The sequence below is a fragment of the Microtus pennsylvanicus genome, chromosome 1 (assembly GCF_037038515.1).
Source record: "Microtus pennsylvanicus isolate mMicPen1 chromosome 1, mMicPen1.hap1, whole genome shotgun sequence".
In the NCBI taxonomy this organism is placed as follows: domain Eukaryota; kingdom Metazoa; phylum Chordata; class Mammalia; order Rodentia; family Cricetidae; genus Microtus; species Microtus pennsylvanicus.
Genome location: NC_134579.1, coordinates 80,081,385 through 80,094,689, shown reverse-complemented (window position 1 = coordinate 80,094,689; position 13,305 = coordinate 80,081,385). Strand labels below are relative to the sequence as shown.

The 13,305-nt window shown below is 38.5% G+C and overlaps 2 pseudogenes; one reads left to right on the top strand and one right to left on the bottom strand.

Annotated features, from left to right (window-relative positions):
* LOC142839899 (diacylglycerol O-acyltransferase 2 pseudogene) overlaps positions 1–13,305 on the top strand; it is a 177,410-nt pseudogene that overhangs the window by 77,075 nt on the left and 87,030 nt on the right.
* The window catches only part of LOC142845705 (vomeronasal type-2 receptor 116-like), a 38,301-nt pseudogene that overhangs the window by 902 nt on the left and 24,094 nt on the right, over positions 1–13,305 (bottom strand).

Sequence of the window (13,305 nt, the reverse complement as noted above, 5' to 3'; positions counted from 1 at the left end):
AGAGCAAGATGGAGAGATGAAATGTGTATTTTGTCTTCTTCCAAGATAGGGGAGAAAGCAGGAGATATATAGCTTCTGTTGAAAAAATAACAATTCATTGGGAATAAAAGTCAAGTAACAAGCAAGATTACATAGAGATTTGTGAAAGAGGCAGGAAGACAAGGCAACAAAAGGAAAGGAAAGGGGATAAGGGAAAGAGATGAAAGGAAGAATAAGGAAAAGAAAAGGAGAAAGAGAAAACATAGGCTGTGTATGGATGAAAAACCTGGAAAAGGGTAGGCAGGGGCATTTGAGAAGGAAGAAAGAGGTATGTTGAAGAGAGAAACAGCTTCAACAGAATTTGAGGGATCATAGGTTTGATGTTGTGAGTCTTTATCTGAACAGCCACTAAGCTCTCAGATATTGACAAAGAGACTTCTTATTAATTATGAAAGCTAGGCAAATAGCTTAGATTTGTTCTACCTAGTTATTATAACTTAAATTAACCATATCTTTTAATCTACATTTCTTTACATGGTAATTACCTATACTTTGTGAAGCCCATGCTGCTTGCTTTGCATCAATGGTGTCTCCTCTCAACTCTGCTCTTCTTCTCCCTAGCATTCTCACTGTCCTGAAAGTTCTAACTAGTTATTGACCATTCATCTTTTTATCAAACAAATCAGTGACACATATTAAAAGTACATAAAAGACTATTTTACAGCATTTCCCCCTTTTCATCTAAATAAAAAGGAAAAAAAATTAACTCTAACATAGTAAAGCTATATACAATAAGAACAGTTATCAGGTATTATCGAAATAGAAAAGCAAGGTATTAACTTTTAAAAAATAAAACTCTATACAGGAAGAACAATTATCCTATAAGAATTATATTTAAAACGTCCAGTTCTTTTGTATTTGGCAAATTTAGAGAAAGTACTTCTTATCTATCCTCTCTTGATGAGTTTAAAGTTTTGTACTAATTTATCTTCTATTATAACTAAGGAAAACTGAACTATTCTTCAATTCCATCAAAGACCCCAGCAGGATATACTAGAATCTTAGTAAACAGGAAGTGCAGTGCAAGCTGCTTTCAGACCTATAGAATTCGAGACTTCTGGCTGTCTGGACAGTCACTCAAGATCCTCTTCAATGTTGGGGCATCTATCTTTACCCTACAGCCCCAGAATATCTGACAGACTTTTCTATGTAGCAGGAACTTTTAAGGACTGTCCTCCTTTATATTGGCAAAGTTTGGCAGTCTTTTTCCTTTGTGACCTGCTTATGCAGTATTTACAGCATACTGTCAGGAGTCAAGGCAAGAACAGTTTCTTAGCCCAGTGGCTAACCTTGCCACAATGAAATGAAACTCCAGAAAGGATTTCTTCAATGCCCAGTATATTTTCTTAAGTAAGTTGGTGCTGCTAGGAGCAGACATGTCTCACTATCCTGAAAAGCCTCAAGTTATTCAATCTTAAATGCGATATTCTGTAAATCTTTGAAGTGTTTGAAAACCATCTATCTAAATGTATAGGCTTAACCTTGAAAATATACCCAATATGACTACAAGTTTGATTATTATAGATGACTACTAATCTGCATTTCTTAGTTATACATTACATTTAATAAGCTGTATAAGAACAATACCCCAAACAATAATGGAAACTTAATTCAGTAAAACAAAAATAGCCTTAAATTTATATCAATATACAGAAATTTATACCAATGTAAAATATTTGAGGCAGTGGTAGTTTAAAAGAAAACTCAATAATGCACCCTTTTATCCCATCATTTTTATATTATACTTCCCCTTTTCCCTTCAGAAAGAGATACTTGAATCTAATCTCCTTCATTTAACTTCCTCTATGACTAAAACCAGTAACAATTTGTAACCCTCCAAGTGATGACAAATATCCATAGCCCAACAAATGACCAAAAACACCCACTCCACCTCTTAGGAATGTAGGCATTGTGTTCTCTAAACTGCTTTTTGTTGCCTGTAGGTAATGGCATCTTTGGGGAATGAGAAAATAGGATAATGGTCAAATCCTGGTTAGAATAGTCTGTGAGGCTGGACCATCTCAGCCATCAGCCTTGAGGCTGTTCTGGATGCAGAATTCTGAGCAAATTGCAACAGAGGCACTTGGAGAGGTTGGATCACCTGGATCATTCATTTTCATTGGTGTCTTATCCCCTTGCTTTAAGAACACAAACTTTGTAAGGTAACATACATAACTGTATTAACACAAGGATGGGCTGTGTATTGTATATAAACCTGCCAAAGATGTGTCTTCATTGTTTGTTCAAGCACGTAAAGTATACGTTAACTATCTTGTAGTTATTTTAAGTTTATTTCTTTAAATATGTAAGCAGACTTTCAGGGGGTCTTCGCCTATCAAATTTGACATCTATCAAACTTAAGCAAATCCATAGCCTTTTATTTTCTGTAGAAACAAAATCATAACCTCTTCCCCAAAGCAAGACTTTTTTGATTTTAATTTTAGAGTTAAGGCATTCTTAATGTTTCCAGACTTGTTTATTTCAGAAATTCCTTTCATGGTCCTGTCTTGCAGCAGATGTCATTTACTTATAAGCAATAAAAAATTTAGACTGCACAGTAACAATAATAATAATACAGGATCAGACTCCCCTGCGTATTTCATATCTCTATGTGACTTATTCTTTCTTTAAAGAATTTTCTCTATTATTTTTAAATTACTTATTTTTTATAAGTGTCTAAACCATTTTTCCTTATGTCTACAAACATTTTTAAAGACACCGCATCTTGTTTAGAGGTTATTTTCCATCTGAACTTGTTTAATGCCTATATGTAACCTTTTCTGTCTGCAGGAGAAAAATCTTAGAATGTAGCTTCACTCATGGTGTGCTGGTAGCTAGCTCCACCTACTGAGTTTTATGAGATTCTAGCCTAATTGTGGAGGTACTGACCAGAGCCATGTTTACTGTCCCAACATTGGGAAGTTTCTGGGTCCACGCTGCTGTAAGCATTTCTTCCTAGTCTCATGCCACCAAGTAGAGCGCTGCCTGATGCTCATGGACCCCATTCTAGTGCTTAGTAGCAGAGCCTCTTAAAAGAGGCATGCCTCTGTAAACCACTAGAGCTGAGCCTATCTGAGAGACCATGGCTTCCAGGAGATCATGTTTGCAAGTTCTCTCTCTTTCTCTCTCTATCTCTCTTATTCTCTCTCTCTGGAAAGCTATTTCTGGCCTTATGTAGATATATGGCCCCACATTGGGTGCCATATGCTGCAAATCTTCCTCTGTCCTACCAGCCAGTTCCCATATCATGGCACGGAGACTTCTTATTAATTATGAAATCTTGGCTGATAGCTTAGACGTGTTTATTTTAATTAGTTCTTATAACTTAAATTAACCCATATCTTTTAATGAATGTTCATTATTGTGGCTTGGTTACCTTTACTTTGTGAAGCCCATGCTGCTTATTGTGCATCCCTGGTGTTTCCTCACAACTCTGCCATTCCTCTTCCTAGCATTTTCTCTGTACTGAAAATTCAACTTTTTCTTAAACCAATTATAATGAAACATATTATGTACAAAAAGATTATTTTACAGCATTTTGAAGCCAGCCTGTGAAGGAGAACCAACCTAGAAAAGCAAAAACTTAGATTTTAAATTATAAATATTTGTTCATATGTATGTGTTTGCATTTATATGTTTATAGGTCATGAAAATATAAGGAATCATAAGAGAGAAGGAAATGATCTTAAAAGAGATGAAGAATGTAATGCATATGACATGGAAACAGAAGGGAAAAGAGAATCAACCAGAAGGAGACTGCATACAAAATGTGGAAAGGATGAGTAATGAGTGATTTAATAAGAATACTCAGGGTATGAAGATGCTGCAATAAACCCATTACTTTTTATGTAAATGTAAAAACAAAAATGGGACCAACAAACTTTAAAAAACATACTGCCCTTACTAATATCCTTAGTACAGAGTAATGCTGGATTCTAAAAATGGGATTAGTTGTGATGGTTAACCTCCATTGTCAGCTTGTTGAGCTATAGAGTCAACTGAAAGATGGGCCTCTAGGCATACCTGTAAGGGAGTATTTTGATTAGGTTAATTGAAGTGAGAAGACCTGCCCACTCTGGGTGGTATCATTCCCTGCTAAGAAGAATGTATATAGCCAAATATAATGGTTAATATTGATTGGATGGAATATTCTGTAGGAATATGCTAAGTCCATCTAATCTATGACATAGTTTAACTCTGGCACATCTTTGTTGACTTAGTTTGGATGACCTATCTAGTTTGGTATTGAATTCACTACTAATATCATATGAGGACTTGTTTTTCCATTTAATGTTTATTTTATGAAGTTGGAGTTCCAACATTTGGTGTGGTTGGTTTTAATGCTCTTGATAGAATATCTTCTATCTTTTGATTTTATCAATGAGGTGTGTTTCTTGAAGACACTATAGAGTTGAATTTCATTTTTTCTTAAATATATGAATAGATTTTATTTTTATTTTATAAGGATTCTTTAGAGCTTGATGTTTACTAGAACACTGAGAGGAAGGCACAGAGGTTTCATTGTTCCCTTTCCCTATCAAGTGTAAGCCTCTCCCACTGTCAACATCCTCCATCACAGTGGTGTATTTGTTATAATCCACAATGACACATCCTCACCCAAAGTCTACACTTCACATTAGTGTTCATATTTTCCATCTTATTCTTTTTTAATTCAGGATTTTATCTGTATCCCAGATTACCCTTAAACTTGCCCTCCCATCAGTCTCCAAAATGCCACAAATACATGTGTTCATCGTCACACCAAACTAGGGTTCCTATTTTGTATCTTACTTTCAGTGGGTTTCCACCTGTGTTCACCACTGAAATACCATATAGAGTCATTTCACAGCCCCCAGTCCTCTACGTTCTTCTTAGTTGTACTTCCTCCTTCCCAACCCCTGTCAAGCAGTAACTTTACACCATTCTCCATATTCCTTTTACATTTTTTTTGTTTTTCGAGACAGGGTTTCTCTGTGGTTTTGGAGCCTGTCCTGGAACTAGCTCTTGTAGACCAGGCTGGTCTTGAACTCACAGAGATCCCCCTGCCTCTGCCTCCCGAGTGCTGGAATTAAAGGTGTGCACCACCACCACCCAGCTTCCTTTTACATTTTTAATCCATCCATCTGGTCTGTAACATTATTGGTGAGTTGAGTCCATTACACAGAAATTATTGATGAGAAATAGCTATTAATTTCTGTTTTTTCCTGTCAGTTTGGTTATTGTCTGTTCTTTATGCCATCCCACATTCATATCTGGTTTATGTTGTTGGATATAATGGACTCCTTCCAGCTCACCTTTGTTCAGCTTGTCTGAACATGAAATCTATTCTTTCCTCTGAATTAGTGATTGAAATATCTTCCACTGCATATAGTATTCTTTTAGTGTCCTTTGCAGTGCTGGCGTGGTGTTACTGAACTCCCTCAGTTGTGTTTACCTTGAAATGTCCTTCTTTTTTCTCAAATTTAGAAGATCACTTGCCTGGCATAGTAGTCCTGACTGGCAATTAATCTGCTTTTGGGACTTGAAAGATACCATTTCATAACTTTCTGGCTTTTAGTTTGCTAATATTACTCTGTTATTTGCTTTTGTAGGTGATTTGGTGTTTTTTCCTTGACAGCATTTAATATTGTTTCTTTGCTATGTATTTTTGACATCTTGACTGTCCTATGCCATGGGAAGGTTGTTCTCTGGTCATGTCTGTTTGGGGTTCTAAATGTGTTTTGTGTTTGAATGTCTGAATGGTTTCTAGGCTTGGTTTTTTTTTGCTGTAATATTGTTGAATGAATATCCTGCACCATTTGGGTTTATGTTACTCCTTCTAGTCCTGTGGGTTCTTGGGTTTGATCTCTCATGGACATTGTGGTCATGCTCCTTTATTTTTCGATTCTTGGTATCTGCATTATTATATTTTCATCCTTCTCCATCTGGAAGTCTTTCTTTTGCTTCTTTGAGTCCATTGTTCATGCTTCCCACTCTGCTTTTTTTAATTTATTTTTTCATTTTCAATACTTTTGTTGTCCCTCCTCATCTCAGTGTCATTGTTGAAGTTTTCTCTCATGCTGCTGATTGTTTTCTGGTATATGAGGTACTTCTGTTTGTGTGTTGCTTTCATTGGTTAATTAATAAAGAAACTGCTTGGCCTGATAGGGCAGAACTTAGGTAGGCAGAGAAGACAGAACTGAATTCTGGGAGGAAGAAAGCAGAGAGAGAGAGCTGCCATGGAGCTACCAAGTCAGACATGTTAAATCTTTCCAGGTAAGCCATGACCTCATGGTAATACAGATTAATGGAAATGGGTTAAACTAAGATGTAAGAGTTAGCCAATAGAGGCTAGAGATAATGGGCCAGGCAGTGATTTAATTAATACAATTTCTGTGTGATTATTTTGGGGGTCAAACTAGCAGGGCACCCAGAACAAACAGCCTGTTCTTCCTGTTATAGTTTTCCTTTGTCTTGCTGCCATTTTCCTCTGTATTAATGACTTTCTTTATAGGTATTGAAGGTATGTATGGAATAAATCTGCCTATGGATATCCTCGTTCAGGTCTTTGATCTTTTGTTTTTTTTTTTTCAAGAAAACTTCTGAAAAGTTCTGATCATTTACCTATTTCAGAATGTTGAGTTCACCAGTTGAACTTTTTCAGAAAATTATGTTGTCTTTCTTTGTTATGTTTCTTATATTTTGTGGTTATAGTCACACATGTGTAAGTTTGTACGTCTCTCCTGGATTTTGAAGAAGTGGTGGTGGTGAATTTCAGCAGCGGCTTAGATCATAGGGATAGTCAGCACCACAAGTTCACAGGTCTTCTTAGAAAGCTGATCCCACACCCCATTTTTTCCTTAATCAATTTTGTTACATGTTTAGTAGGATATTTGTACCACTGTAGAAAGCAGAGTAGAAGTTAGTAACAATATTACAAAGAGAAGTACCATTCAATCCATCATACAACCCCTAGATATATAGACCCAGAAGGCATCTACAGAGATAATTGGACATCCACAATTATTGCTGTACTTTAGTTTTAGTAATAAAAGAAGCATGCAGATATCCATAAGCAGGTGAGTGGATAAAGTAAATATGAAGCATATTCACAGTGGCATTTCTTCAGCCTTAAATAAGAGTAAAGCCATAACATTTAAAAGAAAAATTTTGGAACCGAAACTGTTTATTTGGTCATCTAAGCCATAGTCATAAGTATAAATACCACAAGGGGGGCTGGCATTCTCTCTCTCTCTCTCTCTCTCTCTCTCTCTCTCTCTCTCTCTCTCTCTCTCTTCTTCCTTCATTCTTAAAGTGGAAGGATTCCAAGAAAGGAGTGGAAGTATGGAAGGTGGGAAGGGGCGGGGAGTAAAGAAACACACAGACATGAGTGTAAAAATGAGGATTGTTTTAAGATAAGGAAGAAACAGGAAGAGGTCAATAGAGGGGATGCAGTATCAGTTTGTGAGACAGATGAATAGGAACAAATATATGTATGAAAATGTAATAATGAAATCTCCTTCATGTGCTAACTTGAAAGTTAATACTAAATTTATTAAGCCTTGTACCTATAATGTATTTTGTTCCTGAGACCCTGAATAGAGTTCATCTGTGGTCTGAACAAAATGATGTAGCACTTGGGGGCAAAGATACAACCTAGGAGCCCTGCGCTGGATGCCAAGATGGAGAAGACCTCCACAGCCACCATGACCTTCCCTTTGGTGCTGTGGTAGACAGGGAGGAAGGTGACCCAGACACTGCAGAACACCAGCATGCTGAATGTCAGGAACTTGGCTTCATTGAAGGTGTCAGGTAGGTTTCTGGCCAGGAAAGCCACAGTGAAGCTTCCCAAGGCCAGAGCTCCCAGATATCCCAGCACACAGTAGAAAGCAGTGACTGAGCCCTTGTTGCACAGGATGATAATGTGTTCACGTTCAGAGTGTGCATCTGGGTCAATGAAGGGGGAAGATTTTCCCAGCCAGACCCCACACAAGATAATCTGGAACAAGGTGCAGATGGGAACAATGAAGTTAGGTGCCTGTGTTACCAACAACCACCCGATTCTTCTTCCTGGGGCAGTGACCTTGTAGGCCAGAACCACAGTGATAGTTTTGGCTAAGACAGTGGAAACAGCCACAGTGAACAACACTCCAAATGTGGTCTGCTGCAGGATGCAAGTGGTTGTGTTGGGGTGGCCAATGAAGAGAAAAGAGCAGAGAAAACAGCAGTTAAGGGTGATGAGCAGGATGTAGCTGAGAGTGCGGTTATTTGCCTTCACGATGGGCGTGTCTTGCTGCTTCAGAAAGATCCCAAGAACGAGAGCTGACAGTGCAGAAAAGTACATGGCTATGCATGGCAGCCCTCTCCCCAGGGGATCGTCATAGTCCAGGAAGGTCATAGATTTCTGGAGGCAATGGTTTTGGTCTGTGTTGGCATATTGATGATCTAGACACTTCACACACTGATCCGCATCTGGTGAAAGCATGTATATTTGTTATTTCAGGTTAGTTTTCTTTTGTCCTCTTTAACCACTCACTTGAGTAGTTTAGCCTAACAGACATCCCTTGTTACTTCAGACACCAAACGAAAGAATGCTTTATGGGGAATAACGTGACTACCGTGTATTTCCTGCATTGTGACATGAACAAAGCTACAGTTTCTCCTCTTTATTCAATTGTGTGTTGTTTTGAATATTCTGATGTTATTATTTTCCACTTTTCAGAAACTTACATACTTACTTACAGTATCCAACTTCAATTTGATCACAATATTGCATTCATGTAAAATATTTCCTGGGCTGGGGAGAGCTGATTCACTGGATAAACAGCTTGCTGCCTAAGCCTGATAATTTGAGTTCGGATTCCCAGGGTCCACATAAAAGCTGGATGCTGTAGCACAAGCCTCTATAATCCCAGTGCACCCCTGCTATAAGATGAGAGTTAGACAATATTTTCCAGGAGCTCGTGGGGCATCTGGCCTGGCTGATGCATCTGTGAAGAAACGTGATCTCAGGCAGAGGGAGGGTGATGACTGACTCCAATTCCATCTGTGCACCATGACACGTGCACACCCACACTCCTGGACACACACACACACACACACACACACACACACACACACACCACACTCTTGATTTTGAAAAATAACTTTAGTGAGGTAAGACGGGTCTTCTCAAGTCCTTTCTTTGTAGTGGTATTCTCAGATATGGGGTTCAAATGGAGCTACCCAGTGAACTGACTTCTCTGATTGTTTTTCTTCTATCTGAAGGTGTTTTAAATAAGTAAATATTGCATTTTAACAGTTTGCCACATGTCTGTAGCTCTTGCATTTGGGAGGTAGAATCAGGAGGAATAGGAGTACAAAGCCAGACTCAGCTACTTGGCAAGTTAGGGCATACCCTGGCCTTTTCTGGCAACAAACAAAGGAGTTTAAAGGTGTTATCATAAAATTTGTCGGAAGGAATTAACTTCAAATATAAACATTGGATATTGGATTGTTTTTAAAGATTAATTTTTATTAAGTAGATTTAAAAATTTTAGTTTTGTGTATGTGTGCATGTGTGTGGGTTTGTGAAAATGATACAGATAGCCTAAGATCCCCTGGAGTTGCAGTTACAGATGATCTCCTAAAGTGGTCTTCTAATTTCCACATGCATGCCATGTGTATTGGGGTGGTTTGAGTAATAATGACCCTCAAAGGCCACAAACATTTGGATACTTAGATGCCAGGGAGTGGCACTACTTGGGAAGGATTAGGACATGTGATCTTGTTGGAGGAAGTGTGTCATTGGGTGTAGGTTTTGAAGTTTCAAAATCCAAGCCAGGCCAAGTGGTTCTCTTCCTACTGCCTGCAGATCCAGATGTTGAACTCTCAGCTATGCTTCCAGCACAATGTCCAACTTCATGCTGCCCTGTTTCTAGCCATGATGATAATGGACTAAACTTCTGAGCCTATAAGCAAGTCTTAATTAAATGGTTTCTTTTATAAGAGCTGCTGTGGTTATAGTGTTGATTCACAGCATTAGAACAATGACTAAGACAGATGATGATATCAGGAGTGTGGTTTTTTTTCTGTGATAGGACTGACCATGATGTTTGTTGGAGGATTAGAAGAGTGGTTGGATGATTTAAGTGGGGCTTAATGGGCCATCCTAATAGGAGCATGGAAGACTGTGGTGATGTGAGCAGTGTAGATTTGATGGCCTGTCTCAAGAGGTTTCAGAGGAGAATATTAATAAATAGCTTAGAAATTTTTCTTGTATTTTGTAGAAGTATGTGGCTATTTTTTGCTCTTGCCCAAAAATCTGCCTGATGTTAAATTGAAGAGTTTTAGATTAATGACACTGGAAGAGGAGATTTCAAGACCACCTAAAAGTGATTGTGTTACATGGTTATTAGTGGTCACCCTTACGTAGATCTATAATAAAAAGGAGCAAGATGAACAAGGAAAAGTACAATATGTACACTTTGAGGAAAAAAGTGCACCATGAAGTGTAAACAAGCTAAATATAGTACTCAAGGGGATGGAGGTGGTTTGAATAAAAATGTCCCCTCCATAGGTCCATAGGTCCCTATTAGGAGGTTTGGCCTTGTTGGAATGGGTATGGCTTGATTGGAAGAAGTGTGTAACTAGGGGGTGGGCTCTGAGGTCTCAGTATGTCTCACTCAGTTCTTTTCTTGCTGCCTGCAGATCCAGATGTAGAACTCAGCTACCTCTGTAGCACTATGTATGCCTGTGTGCTACCATGTTTCCCATCATGATGACAGTGGACTAAGCCTCTGAACAATGAGCCAGCACCAGTTAAGTATTTTCTTTTATAAGAGTTGCCATGGTCATGATGTCTCTTCACAGCAATAGAGACTCTAACTAAGACAGAGATAAACATTTAAAGAAAGCCCCATGCTAAAATTAATAATGGGAGTTGTGACCCCAGGAAGACCCCACCCAGAAAGTCTTCCAACTTTTGAAAAGAAATGAAAGAAAAGCTTAAGCAGTGAAGGAAACCATAACAACAGAAAACTAGTACAAATGTAATGGAAGTAGGGGCCATGTTCAGGCCTAGCAAATAGTAGAACTTGTCAGCTTTGAATACATGGTTCTGACTTTTAGAGTCAAGGATATATGAAAGAGATATATCCTTGTGTGGTACCTCCCTCCACAGCTAAGGAATGCTGGTGAGATTAGGTGTGTGTCAGGGGTATGCATGGAAGCCCAGAAAGGCCATTGTATGAAGTTGTAAAGGTGAAGTCTAGATTTGTTGGAGACCCAAAGATGTTGGAGATGCCAGAGTTATAAGATACCTGCCGAGGAAAGTTGCAGACTGGGTGTGGAATCAGCCAAAGAGAGAGAGAGACAGGTGTGTTGCAGTTAACAAAGCTGGAAGGAGTTAGAGTGCTGAAAAGTGTTTTGACATCAGATATGGAGATGAAGAATTTAGAGTTGACTCTGTTGACTTTTGGTCTTTCTTTGGTCTAGTATTTCCTCAGTATGCTTCCTTTCCTCTCTTTTGAAATGGTAATGTACATTCTGTGCGATTGTATGTTGGAAGTATGTGACCTGTTTTTTATTTTAATTTTTACATGGGTTACAGTTAAAGAGATTGCATGAGTCTCAGAAGAGAGTAAACTTTGGGCTTGTAAACAGTATTAAGAATGTTATAGATTATGGTGTGGAGACACAGAACTGGCTTAGAGTTCAGGCTCCTCCTGGGACAGATAAGACAAAGTTGGGAAACGATTGCTTGGCAAACCAAGCACAGATGAAAGCAAACTTTTTCTGCCCATTTCTCAAACGTTCTGTCAGAATCTGTACCCTGGATAAGGAAGTGGCCTTTGAGCTCAGTTCTTCACGCTCTATCAGTTACAAAGGAGTGCTTTGCTTCTGTATACTTTTTGCCTTGTTTCTATGTACTTCTTCTCCATGTACTTTTTATTACTGTTATTAATTGAGGTATTGAATCTTGCAAGGAGAGGTAAGAGTTTCTCATGATCATGTACATGAGTAAAAGGGGGGTTTCAGAGTTGAGGCAATGCTTTTTAGTCTGCATAAAAGGCCATACAAAATAAAGCTTATTATGCAGTTGTTCACACTTTGCATCCCCTGTGTCCTGATTTGCATGAGACCCTTACCCAGGGACCCCAACGCACTAGACGTTGATATTATGGGGACTTTTAAAATTAGACTAAATGCATTTTACATTATAATATGGCTCCAACCCTACGGGAAGGCAGGGAGTGGAATGTGGTGGTTTGAAAAAGAATGACCTCATAGTCTTGAATGCTTAGTCATCAGAGAGGAGTACTACTTGAAAAAGATTAGGAGGAGTGCCCTTGTGGAGTAGGTATGGCTTTGTTGGAGGAAGTATGTCACTGGGGATGGATTGTGAGCTTTCAAAAGCAAAAGCCAATCCCAGTGGCTCTCTTCCTGCTTTCTGCAGATTCGGATGTAGAGCCCTCAGCTACTCTGCCTGCACCATGTCTGCTGGTGTGTTACCATGTTTCCTGCCATGGTTATAATGGAGTAAACCTCTGAAAATGTAAACAGGCCCCAACTAAAATGCTTTCTTTATAAGAGTTGTTGTGATCACAGTGTCTCCTCAGATCAATAGAGCAGTGAGCTAGACTTGTGTGCCCTTTATAACACAATTATACAAAAATACATTTTATGTTTTATTATTATTTAATTTTTCTTTAGGTTTATCTATTTTATATGTATGGGGGTTTTGCTTGTACCATGTGTATAGTTGGTGTCTTCAGAGGGCATCACATCCCCCAGAACTAGAATTATGTATGGTTGTATCTTATGTAATGAAATAAATAAATCAGGTTTCCAAAGACAATTATTGCATGATTCATTATTGCAGTCTAGATTTTACATGCACACACACACACACACATACACACACACACATACACACACACACATACACACACACACACACACACACACACACACGGAGGTGAACTACTTGGCCAGAAGAAGAACTTCTAGAAGGAAGGAGGGGGACAAGGTAGGATGTGGATGTAAATATAGTCACACTGTATGTTATATGTGAACAAATATTCAAAAAACCCATTATATTCTACACCAAATATACACTAACAAAATACTTTATTTTGAGATAGTCTGTTGTGTTTACTATGTTTCTGAGGATGACCTTGGTCTTCTGATCCTCTTTTCTCCTTCTCTCAAGTGCTGGAATTAGGTGTGTGTCACCAAATACAGCATATACAGTGCTGGAGTTGAAACCTAGGCAAGCACTCTACCAATTGAGCTAAATGCCCAACT